The sequence below is a fragment of the Tiliqua scincoides genome, chromosome 2 (genome assembly GCF_035046505.1).
Source record: "Tiliqua scincoides isolate rTilSci1 chromosome 2, rTilSci1.hap2, whole genome shotgun sequence".
Taxonomy (NCBI): Eukaryota; Metazoa; Chordata; class Lepidosauria; order Squamata; family Scincidae; genus Tiliqua; species Tiliqua scincoides.
Window position 1 is genome coordinate 239,523,660 of NC_089822.1, and position 26,385 is coordinate 239,550,044.

A 26,385-nucleotide genomic window follows, 5' to 3' on the forward strand; every position below is an offset into this window, starting at 1 on the left:
GACTCGTGGCCCAATTCTAACAAGGGCCTATGCCAGCAGAAGACATGTTCTGCTGTTGTGTGTGGTCATAAAAGCAACGTGCCAGCGGTTATTGGGATGCCTACCAGAGCAAGTAAGTCCAGCACAGGGGTGGGGGGGAGGTGGGAAGGGGGCTGAATGTGGCAGGGAGGGTAGAAAGAGGGTGGTGATGGGGTGGGGGTGGGCAGACTGGGCCCAAGAGATGGCAGGATCAGCTGTGTACCGCATCCCATTCCCCTTTCCAAGCCTGATCCTCCTGCATGGATCAATGTGGACTTGCACCAGCCGAATCACTGGCTCAGGTCTGAGTCGACCCATTTTTGCTGCAGGATTTACTCTGAGACTAGGGGCAAATGTCTCCTTACACTGAGGAGACCCCAAGCAGCTGACAATTCCTCACAAGATGGCACTGAAACCCGTACTGGCCCCACTGCATCATCGAGCAGGGATTTACACTGGATTTGACTGCCCCTTAGGTGGAGTCAGGCTGTGAGATTATAGAAGGCAGGCAGTATCCTGAGAAGACGGCAGAGATCTCAATGCTCATAAAAGAGTTTTTTAAAAATAATTTTAATAAAGAAAAGAATAAAGTTCATAGAAGCTTCTTCGCACAGCTTTTTCCAAAAGGTTTGAGGAGATATAGTCGTAAGTTCTTGGTTGGCAACCTTCAGTCTCGAAAGACTATGTTATAAGCCTACAGCACCCGGTATTCCCAAGTGGTCTCCCATCCAAGTACTAACCAGACCCAACCCTGCTTAGCTTCTGAGATCAGATGAGATCGGAAGATAGTGATCAGTATAGGGAGATAGTCACTGCTAACTGTTCCATGAGTTAACAGAGAGAGAGAGAGAGAGAGCTATTCTAGACGATCCATTTAATGGATGTGTAAGAATTTCAGAAGTCAGTCATGAGCAACCAAGCAAAAAGGGGGAATGAGCTTCTTAAGTCATTTGTAGAGCAAATAATTGTGTTGTGTGTCACCTGAACTGTCAATCACATAGATCAGGGGTGCTCACACTTTTTTGGCTCGAGAGCTACTTTGAAACCCAGCAAGGCCCGGAGATCTACCAGAATTTTTTTTACAATGTTCGCGCCATCATAACATATAACATTTATGTGTACAATGTATGTTGGTGTACCTTGAGCCCCACTGAGTATAACAGGACTTACTCCTGAGTAGACATGCCTAGGATTAGGCTGTGAGGCTGCAATCCTAGCCACACTTACCTGGGAGTAAGCCTCATTGAGTACAATGGGGGCAGTGTTTCCTCCCAGAGGCACCTGAAGGGGGGGTCGGCACTCCGCGATCTACTCATTTTGCCTCGCGATCTACCGGTAGATCGCGATCCACCTATTGAGCACCCCTGACATAGATGGTTCTCCCTTATTTCAAAAAAAGAGAAAACAGGGACATTTTTATCCTTTAGAGCAGGGGTCTCCAAACTTTTTGGCCAGAGGGCCACATCAAATATCTGGTGTGGTGTGGAGGGCCGGAAAAGAAATTTAAATATAAAATTTAAATAAATAAATAAATTAGAGATGGAACATGGATGCAGGGCCTCTGAGAGGAATTTTATCAGGGGTACAAAGTTTCTTTTGGGTCCCTTTGCAAAGGGCGAGCGGTGAAACAGCGTGGGGGAGGGTGGTGAGGGGTGAGAGGAATAGGAGCAGGGAGGGGCAAAAAAAGGATGGAGGGAGGGTACAGACAGCTGGAAAAGTCTTTGGAGCCCAGGTCCACCCACCAGTGTGGCATCAGTAGTGACTCAAGCATCCCTAGTCGTGGTAGTATCCCCAGCATCCCATGTGGGCAACAAGTCTGAGCAAATAGGAAAATGTAAGATTCCAGGAAATTTCTGGGCCCCTTCCTTTGGCTCCTGGGCCCCCTTTTTGACCCTGGGCCCAGGTACAAATTACCCCCTTTACCCCCCTCTCCTAGGCCCTGCATAGATGAGTGAATAAATGAATGAATGGGCTCATTTATTCAACTTCTCCGGCCCTCAGAAGACCCTCCAGACACAATCATAGCACAGTTCTGGTCATGTTCAGTTGAGTGGGCCAGAGGCTTTCAGGGGACAAGAGGTTGGCTGCGGGCTGGAAAGAGGCTTGCTGCAGGCTGCATCTGGCCCCCAGGCCGGGGTTTAGAGACCCCTGCTTTAGAGCGGTGATTTTCAACCTGTTTCATCTCACGGCACACTGACAAGGTGCTAAAATTGTCAAGACACACCATCAGTGTTTTGACCATTGATAAAGCACATCGCACTGCTGGAGGAAGATTCAAATCCCCCAGTGGCCCTTCCCCAAATTGCACACCTGCAAACCATTTGCAGCACATCAGTGTGTCATGGCACAGTGGTTGAAAATCATTGCCATGTGTGAATGAACCTGAAAATACTCCCCCCCCCTTTGGAATCTTCTGCAAAACACAGTAGAAGGTATAAAGTTGGCCTTTTGGGCTGTGTTTCCAGGATGCATTGCCCAAGTTCACAATGGCTGATGTTGAAAATGAATGGCTCTTAGATGTACTGAGGGGGTGAATTGTGTATAAAATGACTAGTCCCTGCATATAGCAACCAACCAACCCATTCCTCATCATCTCTGTGTTTCTTTAAAATGCACACATTTGACAAAAGGACCGAGGGCCTGCAGAACATTCCAATTCTCTCTGACAGAGCATTACTCATATGTGGCACTGCAGTTGTTTTCAAACCGAGTAAAATGAAGCAGTAAAACAGTAAGCTGTAGGGACTTGGATTTTATTTGGCTGGTTTCTGCTCTTGGGGACAGCATGTGGAAAGTGGATTCTCACCAGCAGCCGAACATTGAGAAAAGGACCTGATAATAATTCTTTTCTCTTGAAGGTCTGGATTTTCAGTATAACTAGTCTGGCTGCTCCTTGTTCAGGGGCTCTGATCAAGGCCATCTTAGCTACAATATAGCATAAATAAAATAAGTTTTTAAAACGAATGAATGAATGAATGAATGAATGAATGAAGTTCATTTGGCTTAGAGTGTGACTTGAGATTCAAGTACTTCATCTGAACCTCTGTGATTTGAACCCCTAGCAGCTTGGATCCCTTGGATCCCATGGCTATGCTGAGCCATGCCTGCTACTGAGCCTTGCCTTCTGCTACTGCCCATTAAGCCATTTCTCCCCAGCCTGCAGGTGTACACATTTGATCCATGTTGCTTACATGGGCAGAAATGGCTTAACAACTGCTTCTGTGGCACCACTGATGTCATCACTGAATAGCACGGCCACTGCAGTGTTTATTGACACGTGCACACGTTCATGATTGATTCCGTTCTAGAAATGGGCAGGTTTCAGAATACAGTCCTGGACGTCCTTCACTTAGCCTCCCTCAGCAGGAAATGCCAGTTTCATAATTGCTTCCTCTTTTTAACATTTGAACTGCTTTGTGCTTCATATGAGGAGTGGGATGGAGGATCCATGTTGGATGCTCTCTCCAATATGTTTTTTGGGCGTGAGAGAAAAGAGAAGGTCACCTTGCAACAACGGGGAGCAATTATCTGGAGGAGTTTAGCTTGGTGTCCTCTTCCTTTATATTATTCTAATAAGCTGCATTCTGTGGCATCGCTTAGAAGCAGAGGGAACAGATCAAACCTGCATGTGTCAAATGCTATCGACATCAAATACCTTTCATCCAGCCCCGAGCCTCCCCAATGTCTTTTGAGCACTTCACCCACGAAAGTGGCTTGTCACAGCTGATTTTTCCAAGTGAGGAAACGTGTGGCATTATGAGACAATGTAGTTCTGGCGCATACCTTACAACGTGTGTTCCCCACAGTTCAGGCTCCAGACATGAGCCTGCATAGTAATGAGGCTCTCAAGAAACGCGAACCGGCGTCTCATAGACTCCTTGTTTGGTTCTTCCATGCTGTTCTTGAAATAGGCCTCCTACACGACAGGAAGAATTCAAAGGGTTTTGCCAGCTGGGATTGTTTTTCAACTATTTTAAAGCAGTGCATAGATCCTATGACTGTGGGGAAATATACTCAGGGCACAATCCTAACTTGCGCATGAAGCAGGCAGGCCAGCATTCCTGCAATGCATCAAGCACAAGTTTGGGGCAAAAAGGAGTACAGCCCAAGGCAAGGAGAAGCCTTTTCCCTTACCCTGTGTTGCGCTGCAGTGGCCCCAATGGATCTGCACCACCTGACAAGATGGCACAAATTCGAGCAGCTCAAGACTGCCCTGGGCCACCTGGGTTTGGGTTAAGGATCCAGCATAACTGCCGGATCCTGGCCCCACCTTCTGCTCTCTATCCACCTGCCTCTGGGAGTGCCCACCCGCTCCTTGGGATGCCCACCACCTGCCCTCCCCCCACCACAGAACACCTCCCTCCTACCTCCTCCCCATTTTTCCCCTGCCCCCCAGACCCCTGAGTTGGCCAAGCTTGGCCAGCACTTCTTACCTTCTCCCTGGGGCCTGCTTCGGTGCCGGGAGGCTGGCGCACATCCATGTGTCAGCCTATCTCCCCAACGAGTGGCACAAAAGTGTTTTATGGCACTTTTGCGACACTCCTGGGTCGGCGCAAGGGACTTGTGTCGGCCCAAGTGGCTTCTTGCACTGTGCCCTCAATGTTGCAAGACTCTGGATATCTGAAAACTGCAATGCAATCATCGTAGCAGTAATAATTAATTTTAGTGGAGTGTCTCAACACCCAAATGCTGCCAGACATGGGGGAAGATAGGAAGATAAAGGGAGATTTATCTGTACTGGGAGGGCCAACTGTGACCCCTTCTGGACAGAGATAGCTCAGCCATAGTTATCCATGTTTGGATAATCTCTAGGTAAGACTACTACAATGTGGCATTCATGTACTTTGGAGACTGGTCAGAAATTGTGTTTGGCACAAAATATAGCTAGGCTGACAACTGGAACTATGAATTTGGAATATATCTCACCAATAATGAACTTCACAGATTTTGGGTTCATTTCCAAGAATAATTTAAACAAGGGGTACTTACCTGGAAAGCTTCCCCTTACCTTCGACTTTGCAGCCCTATAACGTGCTGAATACAGCGCAAACCTCCTGGCTTGCCTGTTCCAGCACAAGATACAATTGTGCCCTTAATTAAATAAAGAAATATCTATACCAGGTAAGTGCAACTACTTGTGGAAGAGTTATAACACAATCCTATGCATGTCTACTCAGAAGTAAGTCCCATTGAATTGCAGCCTCCTAAGTTGAAAATTTTTATTTATGAATGCCTTTATAATGGCTGCTTTAAAGAATCTATTTGTAGGAAATTATTTAATGTTTTTTTACTGCAGTGTTTATTGCTGGCTGCATTGTTTTTATATTGTTTCTTTTATATTGACTGTTATTATTGCCTTTTTATAGTTTTTATCTGTATTCTACCTTTTGTATTATGTATTTTATGTACAGGTGGAGCCTATTTATCCACGTTAGTTCCGTTCCGTGACTCAGTGTGATTAACAAAAAAATGCATTGTGCTAAATTTCATAGAGTTACGCAAATACACTGCAGCCTGACACTTCCGGATGGAAGGAAACTAAGACAGCTGTTATCAATCCCCTCCCCTCCACTCCATACTCAGCCCTCCCATTGCCAGCTGTCCTACTGAGCTTTTAAGAGTCCAACCCTATGCATTTCTATGCAAGTAAGCCCCACTGTAGTCAATGGGACTTACTCCCAGGAAAGGGTGGAGAGGATTGTAGGCTAAATCACATGCTTTGCTTGCTGGGAAGGCTTGCTTGTGTTGGTGATAGCCTGCACCATCTCAGCAGGGGGGTTGCTTGTGTCAGTGATTGCCTGCGCCATCTCAGTGGGGGGGGGGGTTGCTTGTGTCGGTGATTGCCTGCACCATGGGTGGGAATTCGGCAAACATTATCTGGGTTTTTTAAAGCAATCCCCTCTGTTGCTACCACATCTGCCCCTGTGTGAGTAAGAGAGAGAGCAAGAGCGAGAGAGGGAGTTCCACTTTGCTGCACGTGTTCTGGCTACAGAGGTTTTTCCACCCCCCCTCCCTTCTTCAGCCTCTTTGCTGGCTCAGGGGCTCCAGGAATGTTACTGTTCCTTGCAAGGGGAACCTCTTCCAGGGCTCCAGGGCTATTTCCAGGGCTAAAAGAAACCTGGTGGAATACAGAGAATCAGTGGGATACTGCAATCCCGGGCTATAAACTCTACAGGAGGAACAGGCAGGGGTGTGTTGGAGGTGGGGTGGCCGTTTATGTTAAGGAAGGGATAGAATCCAGCAAAATAGAGATTGAAGGCAGGTCCAACTCTGCTGTAGAATCTCTGTGGGTTAAATAACCAGGCCTGTGGGGCGATGTAATACTAGGGGCGTACTATTGTCCTCCAGACCAGAAATCGAAAGGGGACCTTGAAATGAGGAAACAGATCAGGGAACAGGTGACAAGGAGGGACAGGGTTGTAATCATGGGGGACTTCAATTATCCTCACATCTACTGGGTCAATTTGTGTTCTGGTCACAAAAAGGAGACTGGATTTCTTGACATGTTACATGACTGTGCCTTAGAGCAGCTTGTCATGGAGCCCACCAGAGGACAGGTGACTCTGGATTTAATATTGTGTGGTACACAGGATGTGGTTAGAGATGTCAATGTTACGGAGCCATTGGGGAACAGTGATCATGCTCCGATCTGTTTCGACGTGCACTTCGGGGGAAGAATACCGGACAAATCTCTCACAAAAACCCTTGACTTCTGATGAGCGGAATTCCCTCAAATGAGGACGCTGGTTAGAAGGAGGTTGAAAGGGAAGGTAAAAAGAGTCCAATCTCTCCAGAGTGCATGGAGGCTGCTTAAAACAAAGGTAATAGAGGCCCAGCAGAGGTGTATACCACAAAGAAAGAAGGGTTCCACTAAATCCAGGAGGGTGCCCACATGGCTAACCAGCCAAGTTAGAGAGGATGTAAAGGGCAAGGAAGCTTCCTTCTGTAAATGGAAGTCTTGCCCTAATGTCTTGCCCTAATGAGAAGAATAAAAAGGAACATAAACTGTGGCAAAAGAAATATAAGAAGGTGATATGGGAGGCCAAGCGAGACTATGAGGAACGCATGGCCAGCAACATTAAGGGGAATAATAAAAGCTTCTTCAAATATGTTAGAAGCAGGAAACCCGCCAGAGAAGCGGTTGGCCCTCTGGATGGTGAGGGAGGGAAAGGGGAGATAAAAGGAGACTTAGAGATGGCAGAGAAATTAAATGAGTTCTTTGCATCTGTCTTCACGGCAGAAGACCTCGGGCAGATACCGCTGCCCAAACGGCCCCTCCTGACCAAGGAATTAAGTCAGATAGAGGTTAAAAGAGAAGATGTTTCAGACCTCATTGATAAATTAAAGATCAATAAGTCACCGGGCCCTGATGGCATCCACTCAAGAGTTATTAAGGAATTGAAGAATGAAGTTGCTGATCTCTTGACTAAGATATGCAACTTGTCCCTCAAAATGGCCATGGTGCCAGAAGATTGGAGGATAGCAAATGTCACGCCTATCTTTAAAAAGGGAAAGAGGGGGGACCCGGGAAACTATAGGCCGGTCAGCCTAACATCTATACCGGGTAAGATGGTGGAATGCCTCATCAAAGATAGGATCTCAAAACACATAGATGAACAGGCCTTGCTGAGGGAGAATCAGCATGGCTTCTGTAAGAGTAAGTCTTGCCTCACGAACCTTATAGAATTCTTTGAAAAGGTCAACAGGCATGTGGATGCGGGAGAACCCGTAGACATTATATATCTGGACTTTCAGAAGGCGTTCAACACGGTCCCTCACCAAAGGCTACTAAAAAAACTCCAAGTCAGGGAATTGGAGGACTGGTCCTCTCATGGATTGAGAACTGGTTGGAGGCCAGGAAACAGAGAGTGGGTGTCAATGGGCAATTTTACAATGGAGAGAAGTGAAAAGCGTTGTGCCCCAAGGATCTGTCCTGGGACTGGTGCTTTTCAAACTCTTCATAAATGACCTGGAGACAGAGTTGAGCAGTGAGGTGGCTAAGTTTGCAGATGACACCAAACTTTTCCGAGTGGTGAAGACCAGAAGTGATTGTGAGGAGCTCCAGAAGGATCTCTCCAGACTGGCAGAATGGGCAGCAAAATGGCAGATGCGCTTCAATGTCAGTAAGTGTAAGGTCATGCACATTGGGGCAAAAAATCAAAACTTCACATATAGGCTGATGGGTTCTGAGCTGTCTGTGACAGATCAGGAGAGAGATCTTGGGGTGGTGGTGGACAGGTCGATGAAAGTGTCGACTCAATGTGCTGCGGCAATAAAGAAGGCCAATTCTATGCTTGGGATCATTAGAAAAGGTATTGAGAACAAAATGACTAATATTGTAATGCCGTTGTACAAATCTAAGGTAAGGCCACACTTGGACTATTGTGTCCAGTTCTGGTTGCCACATCTCAAAAAGGACATAGTGGAAATGGAAAAGGTGCAAAAGAGAGCTACTAAGATGATTACTGGGCTGGGGCATCTTCCTTATGAGGAAAGGCTATGGTTTTGGGGCCTCTTCAGCCTAGAAAAGAGACGCCTGAGGGGGGACATGATTGCGACATACAAAATTATGCAGGGGATGGACAGAGTGGATAGAGAGATGCTCTTTACACTCTCACATAACACCAGAACCAGGGGACATCCACTAAAATTGAGTGTTGGAAGAGTTAGGACAGGCAAAAGAAAATATTTCTTTACTCAGCGTGTGGTTGGTCTGTGGAACTCTTTGCCACAGGATGTGCTGATGGCGTCTGGCCTGGACACCTTTAAAAGGGGATTAGACAAGTTTCTGGAGGAAAAATCCATTACGGGTTACAAGCCATGATGTGTATGTGCAACCTCCTGATTTTAGAAATGGGCTATGTCAGAATGCCAGATGCAAGGGAGGGCACCAGGATGCAGGTCTCTTGCTGTCTTGTGTGTTCCCTGGGCATTTGGTGGGCCGCTGTGAGATACAGGAAGCTGGACTAGATGGGCTTATGGCCTGATCCAGTGGGGCTGTTCTTATGTTCCCTGCCTGGGCGAGGCGGAGCCTTTTTGCAGTGTTTTGGGCTGCCTGGAAATGGATCGAGATGCCAGCGCAGGGCAAAGGAGGCAAAGGTGTGTGTGACTTTCAGTACCCCCACCCCATTCAAGTTGAGACAAATCCGCAGATAAGAAATCCGTGGATAAATAGGCTGCACCTGTACTCATTGTTAGCTGCCTTGGGTGCCCTTTGGGGAGAAAGGCAGATTACAAATCAAATCAATCAAACAAACAATCAAATGCCACCACTCTGGACTGCCACTGAGCCACTTCAATTAACTCTGATTCTCTTTCCACTGAGAAGTGAGTGGGAAGACGATGGGCGCAGTGGTAGACATCTCATGCATGGAAAAAAGAAGAAGCTGCTGCTACAGCCAATGTTGCCACCTCCTCACCTTCCTCTTTGCCATCCTCCTTGCCCCAGCTGCTTAAGACAGAAGGCAGGGGACAAGATAAGGAAGAGCATGGCAATCCAGAGCTCCATACTCTGTCCCTATTATGCTCTGCTTATCCTGTGAATTTCAATCAGGGCAGCCTGGAGAACAGATGTGACACTGGAGATGAAGGATCTACTGCACTATGCCAGTTTCCATCTCATCCCCCTCTGCCCACCTGTGACTTTCCTTAGCAGCTGGGTGGGCAAGAAGGAGGAGGTGGTGGTGCTACAAACTGCAACAGTAGGTCACATGTGGGGGCTAATGTGTGGGAGAGCTTTGGGGAGCAGGATGCACACTAGCAGATATCTAGAGCAGGGGTGTCCAAAATTTTTGGCAGGAGCGCCACATCATCTCACTGACACTATGTTGGGGGCCGGGGAAAAAATAATTAATTTACATTTAAAATTTGAATAAATTTACATAAATTTACATAAATGAACATATTAAAGATGAACTTACATTAATGAATGAAGGTCTTGCAACAGCTCAAGGCTTATAAAAGGCCTTGCACAAAGCAAGGCTTGCCTTTCCTTTGCTGCCGCTACTGCATCACAGACGTGAAACAACAAGCAGTGGAGGGAGCCCTCATCCCACAGCTCATGCGAGAGGTCAAACAGTCGCTCTCACGCTGAGAGCAGTTGCATTGGGCCAGTGTGGGCTTCAACAAATCTCCGTAGGGCCAGAGGCTCATTGGAGACCAGGGGCTCCCTGAGGGCCACACTGAAAGGCCTCAAGTGGCTCCAGGGCTAGGGTTTGGGCACCCCTGATCTAGAGGATACGTCAGGAGGCAGATCCACCTGAGCCACTCATGGCTGGACCAAAGTATCACTCAGCAGAAAATTCAGTATGAGACTGGAGTGACATGCCAAGATACTGAGTGGCAGCAGCTTCCCAGGTGAAGTGGTTCCTACCTGGAGATGTCTGGGATTGAATTTGGGATCTTCAGTCTGAAAACTAGACACTCTACTGAGCTACTACCTGTCTGCAGAGTAACATCACCACACTGACTACACTGTTTCTTGATTCCTGCTATGCACTGGATGCTAGGAAGAAAGATGTTCCTGATTGCCTAAGCAGCAAGAAGACTCTCCCAGTCTTCTGGCACTGTGCTGGACAGCCCCAGGAAATGAGGATGTGCCACCTGTCGCCAAGGCATCCAGGCAACTTTCTCCCCATCTTCCAGCATTGAGTTGGCACTCAGCACCAGAAGAGAGAATTAGCCTGGCAGCTCTCTTGATCTTCCAGCTCAGCAGGACCACCCCAACCACCAGTGAAAGGGGTGTGAGTGTATTTGTGCATGTGTGAGCGTGTCGAACCTCACAGCCCATAGAGAAGGCGGTACGGTCTTCAGATCAGTTTCACCCCTGCTCAGTCCTCTCTCTGGCAGGATGAAGTGCTACAGCTTGTGTAACATGTAGATTAAACTTGCAGAGGTTTCTTTGCTGAGCAAGGCTCCCATCTGCTCACTAGAGATAATGCTTTATACATTCACAGAGATTAAACTGTTTCAGGGCAAGTGGTTCAAGCTGGCAGGCAACTGCATTTGTTCCAACTGTTTGCTTCCATGTATCAATACACTGCTCTACAGCACAGGGACAATGTGACCATAAGCACAGGGACTGATAGCTACTGCTAGAAGTGTCAGCCTTTTCCCGTTTGATGACCAGTTTGATCTCACCTTCTGCCTCTCACACCCTTTTAAAGACATCTTATGACCAAATCTGTTGCCCAGCAGGGTTCTTTTTTCAGATTTGTTGGCAAAATTCTGTGTTCTCAATGAGCTTGGAAAATGTGTGGATGGCATCAAACTGGAAGGGACTGTGCCGTGAGCTGTGGCATGGGTAGCGATTCGAAGCCGTCTCAACAAATGGGAATAACAGCCAGAAATAAATATGCTGAAATTTAATAAAGGTAACATCTTTGGTAGTGTATTGGGCCTGTGCTAGAAATATTAAGCAATAAGGTGGCAATCTCTGTTGGAGTGGAATGGTAAATAGACTGATCACGGTATATTTAAAATATTAAACAAGTATATCACAAAATTAAAGAAGGGATTTAATAATCAAGTAGGGAGGAATGAAACAAAATCAAATAGAGCAAATAATACAAAATGAAAAAGGAAGGGGAAAAATTCAAATCAAATTGGAGACAATAATACAAATAATTGCATTTTATGGCTGTTCCAGTAATGAACAAATAATGACCAATAAAGGTGCTGGAGAGAAAACTACCTTCTTTGACTCACATAAATTATCAGTGCCATCACCTTTGCTACCTCTGATTCTTCATTCACAGATAGCATCTTTCTGTTTCTCTAATTTGCTGCTATTGCATTTTTGGATGGACAGAGGATTCCACTTTTCCATTCAGATTGTCTAAACAGTCACTTGATGTAGTGGCGTGGTATTTATTGTGCCTTTTAAATCTCTTTACAGTAGAATCCTATGCACATCTACTCAGAAGTAAGTCTCAATGTCTTCATTGGGGCTAACTCCCAGGAAAATGTGTATAGGATTCCCTGGGCTCTATCAGCCAGAAAGAATGGAAGTCACAACAAAAGTGTGCTCACATTCTGCCTCTTGACCTCTTCACCAGTTGACAGAGAACCACTGCCGGCTGAAGCAGATGGCGCTGGTCTAGATCAGGGGTGCCCAAACCCCGGCCCGGGGGCCACTTGTGCCCCTTGGGGGCTCCCAATCCGGCCCGCGGGAAGCACCCAGTCTCCAATGAACCTCTAGCCCTCCAGAGACTTGCTGGAGCCCTTACTGGCCTGACGCAACTGCTCTCAATGTGAGGGCGACTGTCCGACCTCTCACCTGAGCTATGGGATGAGGGCTCCCTCCACTACTTGCTGTTTCATGTCTGTGATGCAGCAGTGGCAGTGAAGGAAAGGCTGGCCTTGCTTTGTGCAAGGACTTTTATAGGCCTTAAGCTACTGCAATACCTTCATTCATTCATATGTTCCATCTCAAATATATTCACTTATGTAAATTTATTCAAATTTTAAATGTAAATTTATTCTTCTTTTCCCCGGCCCCCGACACAGTGTCAGAGAGATGATGTGGCCCTCCTGCCAAAATGTTTGGACACCCCTGGTCTAGATGAACCAATCACCTTCCTCAAAAGCTTGATCAAAAGCTTGATCTGGCTCTAAATCCCAGTTATCCACACATTATGACTCCTAACCTAAGGTATGGCGTATCTAAGGTATGGCAGGTAGACATGCACCCTGGGTGCCACTTGAAGGGAATGCTATACAGCAGCTGCTTTCCGGCTGACTCTTGGCAAACCCAGGGCCCAGGAGAGGAATTTTATCAGGGGGTAAAAGTTTCTTTTGGGCCCCTTCCCAAAGGAGAAGGGGGCAATGGGGATAGATAGAAGGGGAGGGCAAAATAGGACAGGGTGAGGGTGCTGAAAGCCAGGACAGTCTTTGGAGCCTAGCTGTATCAGGCTTCTTGATGAGAATCCCAGAACTACCTGACCACGCGGCACCAGATAAAGTATTATGAAAAACCAAACACCCTCTAAAATCGAATTTAAAAATATAGAAAAGTCACTGCAGAAAATTACATCTTCATATTCGGGTTCACACTAGAATGGACAGTGTGCTGTGTGCACCAAAATGAACTTCTGCAGCCACTGAGCTGGGGTCCTGAGCTCCTATACACTCCTTCGTGGTTATCGGATCCACAAGTCAAAGAGCTACAATAGCAGACCTAGGGTCCAATCCTATCCAATTGTCCAGTACTAGTGCAGTAGTGCCAGTGGGGTGTGTGCTACATCCTGTGGTAGAGGGGCAGACACTAGGGCCTTCTTAAGGTATGGGAACATTTGTGCCCTTTCCACGGGGCTGCATTGTGGATACACTGGAGCTGGAAAGTTGGATAGGATTGGGCCCCTATACCTTCTCAGACTTGACACTGTGTTAAGGAGGGTCATAGATGCATTTCTGAGCCTGGTGTGCATGGCTTGCAGCTGCAGTTATCACTGGGCCCAAGTTCAAATTACCCCCTTTACCCCCCTCTCCTAGGCAAATCTTTGAGCACGGTGTTGGGCTCAGGGGCCTGCAGCAGTTTGGCAGAAGCCAAAGATCAGCCAGAAAGCTGCTGGAGAAGCAATGGGGGAAGGTAACCACATTGCAAAGCCACTGTTGTCCTCCTCCAAACCTGGAAGTGATGTCATAGCATTGCCGCCCCAGGAGTGCTGCTAGTGACTACCCTGGTCCTAACATGCACAGACCTACAAAGAGGTCTAAACAAAATTCCACGAAAGTGACATTCTAGCTCTTAATCAGTGTTGCGAAAAATGCTCTTGAAATGCCCTTGAGGCAGCGTGGACAAATGACAAAGTGGATGGCGCAACATGCCCCACCTCCAGCCATGTGCAGAAGTCATATTCCCTCACCTGGAGATGTACTTGAAATATGAGCATCATGTTTTATTTCCTCCTGCTCTCCAATGGTGCCCTCCGCAACAGTGTTTTAAAAGCTGTGTGTGTGTGTGTGTGTGTGTGTGTCAAGGACTCGTCGGATCATTTATTATTAAAAAAGCGAAGAACAATCATTTTGTGTTATGGAGCACTGATGTGACAGCAAGAGGCCGGCCTTTAATGTATTCATAAAAGGCTACAGTTGTAGATTTCCCTTTTATGCAGGTCAAGAGAGGGCAATGAGTACTGAATTGATGTCTCTGCCTCCTTGAATGTCCAAATTTACAAAGAATACATTCCTGCTCAGGTTTCAAACAGCTTTCTTTTTTTCTTTTTCTTTTTTTTACCACTGTGGCTCATCAAATGAAAATTCACATAAGGTGCGAGCTTTAAAGAAAGGGAAAAAAGAGTGATTTTCTATGGCACAAGAGACGTTCCGAAATTAATGAATAAAACGAAAGCAATGCCAGCCTAGAACATCAGCATCACAGCTTTCTCGCTGCATAAATTCTCCCAGGTCGATTCAAAAACAGTTCAGGGTCAAATACTCATCTAGTCACCTAGATTAAAAACTAATTTAGCCCAAGTATATCCTACATTGAAGCTTTTTTCATGCAAATAAATAGCCAGAGGCCTCATTCTCTTGAGCGTTTATTAGCGGCACATGGCATGAATTTGAACGGAGCATGTTATTCTTTGCTACGATTTCACGCATTATGGGGAAAAGGGGAAAGGCATTATTTCTTGGCTGGCATATCACTAAAGTGCAATCCTAGAACTCCATTTCTATTAGGGAGGCCGTCGTGGTGGTTCATCATAATATGATCCGCTTGCTTTTCATTTTTTTTTCTTTTAGTTTATGCAAGATTGGAAGTCATATGGTGGCCATTTTGCTCACTAGACAACCAGCAAACCTAATCATAGCTGATCTGGACCATATCTAAATGGCAGTTCTGTCCAAAATAGATGGCAAACAACCAATCTATTTGCGTTAAAACACAGGTGCTGACCAAAGAATAATTTTTCTTTAAAAAAAACACAAAAAACAGTACTGCATCTACAGGCTTTGTATTTGAGAATCTCCAGAATAGAGTGGGCCCTTAGGCTGTAAATCTGTCCTAATCACCAGAAAAAAAAACACACCTCTAAGTATTGGCTGCATCAAACAATCCCAGAAATCACTGGGAACCATCAGTCAGGTTGCGTATCATTTGAAAAGTAGCCATAATGGGCAGTTCCGGATACATCCCCAGGGATGTAGAAATGGGAAGCTGACGTGCACTTCTCAGATCTCGTACTACCTTGCTAGGATGCTCCGAGCAGAAAGCTGCAGTTGAAGATGCATAGAGAAACAGGAGAGACTGAAGGAGTGTGGGAGATGTGTCAGGGGCAAGAGGGGTTGGCATCTGGCATGGGCAACTTGATGCTATCCCCTCTGGAGTGAGACGCCAAACCTCCTTTATCTCCTTGGATGAGTGCCAGGCAGAGAGATGGAGCAGGTCTGAGAAGATCCATTGTGGTCGTGAGGCTTCCAGAGGGGAAAGGAAAATAATTTCCCTTTCCTCTTCCAAGCCTCCCAATCAACCCCCCCCCCACCACCACAGCATGCAGCACAGTCCGTTTTGGCATGGCTACATGCTATAACAGGGAAAACTATACAACTGGGTCCTCATTCTTTCAAATCTTTTGATCATCATATCCGTAACCTACCCTTCCTCACTGGAGCTCAAGACAGCACAGATTGGGTTGCCCAATTTGATCCTGAGAGAGCAAGAATGGAGGGGGGCATGGACTTCATGACTGAGCAAGGATTGGACCCTGGTATCCTCCACTTTATCTCCAGTGCATCACAACGTTCTCCATGCCCTGATGCCAGATTCTCTCAGTGCTCTGGCGCACAGCTTCAGTTCACACTGAACATGGTCACTGCAGAAAGAATAGCATTCTGCCTGCAGTGATTCTAGCCTTAACCTTTCACTTGGCTAAAGACAGCCCAATGGTCTGCCTATGTTTGCACACTCCTCTTAGACTGGAACAGCTGTTAAAGGAGCAGAGTGGGGTTCTGGCTTTACTCTGCTAGAAGTTTTGCTATTCAGTAAATAACTTTTGATCATACAGCTCTGGGAGGGAAGACGCAGGACAGCAGAGGGCATCACTTCTTGACCTCATTTTCATAGCAAGGGAGCCCATCTCATCTCCTATGTGCAAATACTGTTCCTCTTGCAAACAGCAAAGGCCTTTTACTTAAAGCAATATTGAGATGAAGAATTTGCCATCCATGTAAAAGCAGCGTGACTTGGTTTTTTAAGGGTGTCATGCACAGTTTTTCTTGCTTGCAATATTTTTCTTTTATTACATCCACTAGGCTGCAAATTCACTGCTAACTTTACAAGGAGAGCGTTGGGCACAGGGTTTTATATGTATTTCTGCTTTGAGCATTAGTGTTGCTTTAAAAAGCCTCTGTCCAGCTGTGTACGAGAAGGATGGGAGCAGGATCAGACCAAGAGATCCTGGCAGGACAAGCCCATGTCTACCTGCTGCCTGGGACCTTCTGGTTATTCGCAGCATCCTGCAATTTTTATCTCTCCATCTCCCCCATGTCATTCGATCCCTGGTCAAGAATCGACGTGATCACTCCACACTCTTGCCAAGCTTACCTCCTCATGGCCGCTGCCACTGTTCTTGCCCTCCTGCATTCTCTCTGCCTTTTCAAAAGGTGGATGGTGAGAGAGGAAATGGAAGGAGGATAAGAGACTACTGGGCTAGAGTGGCTTCTCTCCCACTTCCTCTTCCCCTCCCTCACATTCTGTCACTAGTATGACTGAAATGTGTCATCTTATTCTGTGACATGTCTCTTGTAATGCAGTTGTATCTTTTCGTCATCACAGACTCTCTTTGCAAAGTGTATGGCTACAAGCTTAGAACCTAGAAGCAGAAATAAGTCTCCATTTATTACACAGGCCTTCAAAATTGAGAGTCAGAATTTCTTTCTTTCTTTTTTTCAAAATTCAAGGTGGTTTTATGTGAATTTGGGATGCTGATTCCAAAAATGACATGAGGTTTTACCTTATTGTGTCTACAAACTATGAATTGTTTTTTAAAAAAACAAACAAACACAGGCCAACATACATTTTTTTTACACAAAGTACAACCCATTCCTCGTAAGACCCATTCCTGGGTATATTTGGGGAGCTGATACCATAAAAATGGCATCACTATTGCCCTATCATGTCTAATTTTGGAGAAACAGCATAGCCTCATTAGTGAATAAGCAGCGCCCTTGTGAGGAGACATGAATTGTTCACTAACAAGGCTCCACTGTATCTCTGAAACTAGACATGATAGGGCAAAACTGATTCCATTATTTTTGGAATCAGCTCCGCAGATATACCCAAGAATTGGGTCTTACTTTGTGTGAAAAATGTATTTCGGCTTGTGTTGTTTTTTAAGCTATTCATGGTTTGTATAGTTTTGAGCAGGAAACAATTTCTTGATGTGTTCTTTTTGGTAATGTTACCATATCAAAGACTTAGGGCCCAATCCTATCCAACTTTCTCGTGCCAATGCAGCCCTGAGGTAAGCAAACAAATGTTCCCTTACCTTGAGGAAGCCCCACAGCAGGATGCAGCATATGCCCCATTGGCACAGCAACATCAGTGCTGGAAATTTGACTAGGATATGGCCCTTATTATTACTATTTTTTTTCTGAAAATCACAAATGTGATTAACTATTTTAATTGTTTAAGGCAGCCCATGAAAAAGTAATTGGATTTCCGATAGAACTGAATTATGGCTTTGGAGATGTGAATGTACCAGCCACCCATTTTCTTTATTTTATCCAGGCCACACCTGGAGTATTGTGTCCAGTTCTGGTCGCCGCATCTCAAAAAAGACATTGTGGAAATGGAAAAGCTGCAAAAGAGAGCGACTAAGATGATTACGGGGCTGGGGCACCTTCCTTACGGGGAAAGGCTACGGCATTTGGGTCTCTTCAGCCTAGAAAAGAGGCGCCTGAGGGGAGACATGATTGAGATATACAAAATTATGCATGGGAAGGATAAAGTGGATAGAGAGATGCTCTTTACACTCTCGCATAACACCAGAACCAGGGGACATTACTAAAATTGAGTGTTGGGGGTGTTAGGACAGACAAAAGAAAATATTTCTTTACTCAGCATGTGGTCGGTCTGTGGAACTCCTTGCCGCAGGATGTGGTGATGGCATCTGGCCTGGATGCCTTTAAAAGGGGATTGGACAAGTTTCTGGAGGAAAAATCCATTACGGGTTACAAGCCATGATGTGTATGTGCAACCTCCTGATTTTAGAAATGGGCTATGTCAGAATGCCAGATGCAAGGGAGGGCACCAGGATGCAGGTCTCTTGCTATCTTGTGTGTTCCCTGGGGCATTTGGTGGGCCGCTGTGAGATACAGGAAGCTGGACTAGATGGGCCTATGGCCTGATCCAGTGGGGCTGTTCTTATGTTCTTATTTCAGGAACAGAGTGGCTGTTTATGTTAAGACTTCTCTTTCTAGATATTGTGTTGGTGTTCTGCAATTCCTCAATTACAGATCATCTGGGCAGATAACACCAGCCTGCCCAAACCTTTGATTATTATGGAATTCCATTCGAGGTAGAAGCAAAATACAAATAAATTCAAACTGACCATCGCATTTTCTTTTTATTTACAGAGCTCGGTGTCCAAACCCCAGCATTCCACGTAGTGCATTTGTTTGCTTCAGAAAGAACAATTTATTTTTGGTGAAAATTGCTATAACCCATTCATTTATATTGCTGGTATGAAATCCAATCTGAGAGTGGCTTTAAGCTTCGACCACTCATCATTCAAGTTATGCGGTTTGCCACTCTTCCGGAATAATATTAGTACAATGTCAAGATCCCATTACAGTCTTTGTCATGAAAATAAGGCACCAGAGATTTCAGGCAGCAAGCACTGTGTACGGTTATAGATGGCGCATTGCCATTGGGGTGGCTATTTTAGTTCTCTGTAATTGGTTGGCTGCTTCATTTGTCCTCCTTGTTTTTGAAGAACTGGGCCAAACAAGAGGCAGAAGTGACAAACCAAAAATGAACCAGAAATGCAAGACAGCAAGAGATCCTTGGAGCTGTCAGACTGTATATCTCCCGATGTTGACTTGGGTTGAGCACCAATGACTAGTTCAATGGTTCGCAACCCTTGTCACTAACTGTATATTTTCAAGATTAAATAGAGAAAAAAAACCAGAAACTGTTTTCATACCCGCTTCTTGTGCTTATTTGTTACTGACTGTAAGTCTCCCCAGTTGCTGGGTGGACTTCGAGACCAGGCCTGGCTTCAGGCTCTCACTTCTGGAGTGGTCCAAGCAGCAGCCTCACCTGCGGATTTGGGTGCCCAAATTCCGGGTCAGTCTGGTCATTGCTGGTAGGTGCCCAGCATCAAGTACATATGTTGAAATGTGTGTCTCCTGCACACTTGGAATCAAATGGAAATAAACAGAATGAAAATATTGAGCATGTAACAGTAGACTGAAACATGGAAGAGGGGCACATAAGAACATAGAAAAGTCCGCTGGATCAGGCCAAAGGTCCATCTAGTCCAGCTTCCTGTACCTTACAGTGGCCCAACAGATACCACAGGGATCACACAAGGCACCTGCGTCCTGGTGCCCTCCCTTGCATCTGGCATTCTGAGGTAGCCTACTTCTGAAACTAGGAGGTTGCACATACCCATCATGGCTTGTAACCTGTGATGGGCTTTTCTTCCAGAAATCTGTGCAGTCCCCTTTTAAAGGGACCTCCCGCCTTGCTTCAATGTAACCTCCATGTAAATCTCAACAACCGCCAAAGCTACCTATAGCACATCATTATCTTAATTCGGTTTGTAATCACTATTGCCATGCCCCCCTCCCCAATGCAGCTGATGGATTTCCTTTGTCCAGAGACACTTCTGTTGTAAAGCCACATCTCTCTCAGGGTTCTTCAGTACATCCTCGGTTTAATATGGATATCCATGTTACTGCCGCTGGACAAAAACCGATGATGAAAAAAGGTGTTCAGGGAATATAGTATCTACTTGTTTCTGTGCAGATGTTTGTGCAATGCTTTGTATGGAAAGATTATTTAAATCCTGTTTGGTTAAGACCGGATACTTAACGTTATACAAAGCAGCAGTTGGGAGGTTATATAGCCCTCGCTAGACAATTTGCCAGCCAAGAAAGATGGACCAGTAATGATGCTGACAGCTTTATGGTGCCCGTGCTGGCAGCAAGAGAAAAATTTTTAAAGGCACGAAAAAGATTGCAGAAGCAGCAAGACGCAGCACAACATGAAACTTGAAGGAAAATATGAACCAGTTGTAAAAGGAGTGGGTGCCTGCATTTGAGGTACTGGCATTTTGCAAGACATTATAACTCCGCCCACCCCATTATACACTTCAACACCACCACCCCCTCCTTCCAAGTACTGTATATCTTTTTTCCTGTATCTTGGGGCTGGCAGCAAAGAATTTGTGGGTGAGACGCTGGTGTTTGATTTGGCAAGGGAGATGTACAATCACTGTGACTCACTCCAGGCTGAATCATTCTATTGATCCTGGTGACAATCTCTTGACAACTGAGCTCATTTAAAAAAATATATTAGTTGTTGTACTTTTACAGATCTCGCCTGATCCTTTTATTCCCTAGCCAGGCCATTGTTCTGTTGAATTATTTAACTCATCATCATAACTGGCATGGAGGTCTCGACTGAAACTCTGTTTGAGCAGTGTGTATACTGCCCACTTGCGCACTCCCTTTGGTCCTTTTATTTATTTATTAGACTTATACCATGCTGTCTTACAGAGCCATTCATATATGATTTCTCAGCAATCTCCCATCCAGGCAGCACATGGGGTCAGGCATAACATCATAGAATGTTAGAATTGGAAGATGACTTAGAGGACATCTAGTCCAACCCTCTGCTCAGGGCAGGCAACTGCTTTTGCATCCCTGACAGGTGGCCATCCAGCCTTGGCTTGAAAAATCTTCCACAAAAGAGAACCCACTAATTCATGACACAGATCATTTCAGTGCTAGATAACTCTCACTGGTAGGAAATTCTTCCTCATGTTAAATCACCCTAAACTGCCTTCCCTGTAGTTTCAACTCACTAGTTCCAATTCAAAGGGATTCTACATTTCTGAACTCCCATACCCTGAAAGTTCAGGCAGAGGATATCTAGCAATGCTGGGCTGCTAGATGCCTAACTAGGGTACTGCCACTTTAAATTCTTAGATAGGGACAGGGATATTCAGCAGGTGCACCTTTCTCCTCTGATGCTCAGTTCTTTGTTGAAACAACCTCAATCTTTTCTGGGAGTTTCCTGACTTACCATCAGATTTGAGATTGCCATATGCGAGTTGTCCTCTGCCACCTGATCTAGGCTTGGCTGCCTGCATTCTGAATATCTCTTTGTGGACTCTTGTTGCAAGCCAGTCTTCTCTGATTCTGGCTGAGCTCACAGCCTAGTCAAAAAGGATCGTTGACCAAAGTGACTGTTCCGAGGAACAGGGGCAGCCCGGGACCGTCCCATGCCTAGGATAGGATACCAAATACCTCTGCCACCCCTCCCAGGGGTGCACCAGCAGGCCTGAAGAGTTCTCACTGCTTCTTATCCTCCTATGTTTGCTGGAAAGCGAAAGCATAAGGAGCAAAAAGTAGAGAGCTTGAGCTTCCACCTAGAGACACTCTTGCCCACCACTTTACTCTCCTGTGCATTTTAGCCTGCTCTGTTTCCTTTGTCCATTTCACGTTCAACAGGCACAATGTGGAAGCAGTAACAGCAGTGGAGGCAGACATGGTTGATGGCAATGCCCACAACTCCCACCGATCCTCTGCTTAAGGGGACCACCTCAGTCTGCTTCATGGATAGTACAGTCCTGTTGATGTGGGCATACAGTTCCCATCCTTCTGTGTGGGCTTCCAGATCACTTGCAGTGAAGCCACTTTGTGCACAGAATCCATTGCACAAAGAAGCTGGTTACCAGTATGGAAATATAGTGGTCCCTCCTCAACCAAGGTCTCAGTATCGGCAGATTCCACCATCCATGGATCTGTGTTCGCAAGACCACATACTGCAGGGTAGTCTCTGGTGCTCCAGGAAATCACTTCCAGTCACACAGAAGCCCATGACTCCCTCTATTAGCCCTGGCGCATCCAGCAAAAGCATTTGGAAATGCTTTTGCAATGCATTCTGGAATGCAATAGGGCTAAGGGAGCGGGGTTGTGGGCCTTAGCGTGACCAGCAAGTGGCTTCAGGGTGTGCCACCAGCATGATTTCTGACACTAAGGTAGGGAATTCATTTTTTTTTTATGTTTGAAAGTGGGCTTAGCCATCCACAGATTCTGGCATCTGCGGTGGGTCTGGGAACAGAACCCCCGAAATGCCGAGGGCCTCTGTGCAACAGGGAATATAAGAACATAAGAAGCGCCCCACTGGATCAAGGGCCTTCTAGTCCAGCTTCCTGTATCTCAAGTGGCCCACCAAATGCCCCAGGGAGCACACAAGACAACAGGCACAACCTGTGTCCTGGTGCCCTCCCTTGCATCTGGCAATCAGAGGCAGCCTGCTTCTAAAATCAAGAGCTTGCACATACCTACTATGACTTGCAATCCGTAATGAACTTCCAGAAATTTGTCCAATCCTCTTTTAAAGGCATCTAGGCACGATGCCATCACTACTTCCCGTGGCAAAGAGTTCCACAGACTACATGCTGGGTAAAGGAATATTTTCTTCTGTCTGTCCTAACTCTCCCAACAATCAACTTTCGTGGATGTTCCCTGGTTCTGATGTTATGTGAGAAGTAAAAGAGCATCTCTCTATCCACTCTGTCCATCCCCTGCATAATTTTGTATGTCTCAGTCATGTTCCCCCTCAGATACCTCTTTTCTGGACTAAAAACCACCAAATGCTGTAGCCTTTCCTCATAAGGGAATGCCATGCATGCATCTAGGTGCTCTCTTTGCAGCCTTAGATAAATATTAAATTGACTTAGAAAACAAGAACAGCCTTTTGTGCGCCCCACACCTTTCTCCAAACAGTTTGTGAGTTTATTATTCAAAATCAGTCCTTTCCTGCAGTGTAACCAACACACTGAGCAAATGGAATTATGAGGGAAATGAGGCGTGCTTCAAAAAACAAGAAGAAAAATAGCATATCCAAAGGGGGAAAATAATTCAATCATTGGGCTACATGCACTTCTGAAGCTGAGAACTATAAAGCAGTCTTGCTGACAAAACAGAGGTAGGCATCTCGAAGAAAGGCTTTAAGTTGATTTCTTTCTTGCGTGCTTTTTTCCAGTAAAAGGAACTTACAGGAACATAGTGAGTCTGCAGCAATAGTGGTCAAAGAAGGAATAATGGATTTGTCAAAGCATCAGTTACCTAATGCTAAAAAATACTAAGATAATTGAACCAATGAGAGGAAAGCCACAAGTTAGAGAAAGATCTATTGGTGTAACTCCCAAAGCCCAGAGATCACCAGATTGTGCAGTCTTCTCCCAAATCAGGTGGGAGTGATTGAACCACCAATAATAAATGACCACCATCAATGCCTCTTGGTACACTGGAAGCCAGTTAAACTATCATTTATTATGAATTGTCTCCCCAACCACAGAGGATAGTGGACATCTGAAAAATAACAGGGGAGGGTCCATAGATCAGTGACAGAGCGCATGCTTTCTATGTCAAAGGTCTCAGGGTCCACCTTGAGCATCTTCACTTGTAAACAATGTGAAGCAGGAAGTTGGAGAAATGCCTGTACCAGAGACCTTGGAGAGCTGTGCTGATCAGAGTGGACCATACTAGGCTAGATGGACCAGTGATCTGACCTGGTATAAGGCAGCTAAATACGCAACACCACTGATTGACAGAGTGGGCCATAGATATATATCACATTATATCTGAGGACACATTCAGTTGGCTCATGGATCAGCACTTCCAATCACCACAGTCTGGACAAAGGGGGTATTTCAAATTGTGTTTGTTCAAAATGTGCACGCCCCTTACTTGGGCAGGAATGCTATTCGCACTTACCTGGGAGTACGTTCCCTTGAACTCAGTGGGACTTACTTCTGAACAGACATGCCTAGGATTGCACTATTGACCTGGTGAAGTGTTAAGCTGCATGATAAACCTACAGTTTTCCTCAGTGACACTACAGCTGGGGGTGGCGGTGGGAGGCTGCACCAATTGTCTTTTGGGTCTTATTATTCACTGACCTGGCATTCAAAAACAGTAGTTTCAGGCCCCCAGGGCAGCTGTTAGGGCTCCCGAGGGCAGTCCTAACACAGGTGCTATGTGTTTTGGGGAATCAGGGGGCATAGCCACAACCCAAACACTGTTACCCTGCACATGCCCGATCTCGTCTGATCTCGGAAGCTAAGCAGGGTCAGGCCTGGTTAGTACTTGGATGGGAGACTGCCTGGGAATACCGGGTGCTGTAGGCTTATGCCATAGTCTTTCGAGACTGAAGGTTGCCAACCAAAGGGTGTGAGGCAAAGGGAGATACAGCAGTGGATCAGTGAGCAGGCCATTACAGGGGAAGGGGAATTGGTCAAAGCAGACCATTTCTCTTTCTGGCCCTTCTTTCTCCCTTAGGGCCCTTGGGAGAAGGCCCTAAGGAACAGGAGAGAGTTTTAAAAAAAATCAACTAACTCCCCACCCTTTCCTCATTTTCAACAACCAACAGCATTGCTCTCAACATGGTCTCAGCTTATGGGTGCTTATATGATCCATTATCCATGGGCAGCAGGTAACCAGATCTATCATTTTTGTACACAGCCCTCTCTGCTATGGCTTGCCTGCCCACATACTCTTGTAAAACATTCCATTCAATGTCCATGGAACAAATCACTAAGCTGCTCGGCAGAAATCTCAACCTACAGCAACTGACATCACCCCTTAATGGTAGGATGCTAAAAGGTCCATATACGATCTAAACCTGACTGTTGGCAAAAAAAATTATTTCCTGTTTGGAACGCTGAAGTTCAATTTGAGCGGATATCTTGAGGACATTTTCAGCCTGGTGGTAAAAGAAATGCACAAGGATCATTAAAATAATATGGATATGAGGGCAGGAGGTCTGGTCTAGAGGGTAGAGCCTCCATTTGCCTGAAGATTAACATCCACAAGGTCGCCAGTTCGAGGCCACCGGCACCGTGCGACCTTGAAGCAGCTGGCAAGCTGCAGCTGAGCTGTTCCATCTGCTCGGAGCGTGGGAGGATGGAGGCCAGAATGTTAAACCAGATCGGAGTGTAACACCTTGAATGTAGTGGTTCTTGAAAGAAAGAACCTTCTTTCAATTTGTAAAAATCCCTGCATGGATTTAATAAGCCTGCCTATGTAAACCGCCTTGAATAAAGTCTTGAATAAAGACCAAGAAAGGCGGTATATAAATACTGTATATTATTATTATTATTATTATTATTATTATTATTATTATTATTATTATTATTATTAGAGTGAGGGAAAGGAGAACTTAACAGTAATTTCAGGTCTTTATGATTGATAGCAGGAGTAATGTGGCTTTCCCCCCAAAGAGGAACAGGAATATTGATTTCTTGCTCAGAGGGGCATGTGGCTGAAAATTATGACTTTTTCAGTCATAACTGTGGTGGAATTGGAAATCAGACATCCCAGAACCAATTATTTTATTTATTTAAGAATTGTTTGTTCTCTCCCTCCTTGGTGTGCTGTTTTTATTGTAAAAATTGGACTGCTAATGCTGTGATTTGTTCCTGAAGCAAACCAGCCACTTTGGGCCAAATCTCTCCTTTTAGCAGGCTGATTTTGGGTCGAAAAACATCATTATGCGCAGAGCAAGGGAGGAAGGAACCTCCTCCTCCTTGCAGACACTGATTCAGATCAGGATCCCCCTCCCTGGGTGTGCTGATTTAAATAAATCAAGCAGTACTTCCAGTTGGAGGCATGCCTCTAGAGCAGTGGTTTAGCACCGGGGCCCACTTTTTAGAAGTAGAATCTGTCAGGACCCACCGGAAGGGATGTCATGACCAGAAGTGACATCATCAAGCAGGAAAATTTTTAACAGTCCTAGGCTGCAATCCTACCCACACTTACCCAGGAGTAAGTCCCATTGACTATCATTGTTAGAAGAATATATAGTTGCTTGTTCAAAGTACAGGTCTGTAACATTTCCCCAGATGCAGTCACTTACCATGGTAGCATCAAGTCTAATATATTAAAAATAAAATATTGAAATGAATGGGGACCCACCTGAAATTGGCTTGTGGCCCCCCAACCCACTGCTCTAGAGTGTGTGTGTTTTCATACTCATGTAGCTTGGCCGTGACTGTACTACTGTCAGGCCAGAAAAGTAAAAGGGGAAGTATTTGGGGCTTTCATGTACTGACAATGTCAGGATCATAATGAAGTTTCAAAATGAGGGATTGGTCTCTGAAAAAATCAAACTAATTGATCATTCAG

At 45.5% G+C, this 26,385-nt stretch overlaps 2 pseudogenes; one reads left to right on the forward strand and one right to left on the reverse strand.

Annotated features, from left to right (window-relative positions):
* The window catches only part of LOC136638965 (monocarboxylate transporter 2-like), a 194,990-nt pseudogene that overhangs the window by 20,087 nt on the left and 148,518 nt on the right, over positions 1-26,385 (reverse strand).
* Positions 24,274-24,389, forward strand: LOC136642718 (5S ribosomal RNA; annotated as a pseudogene).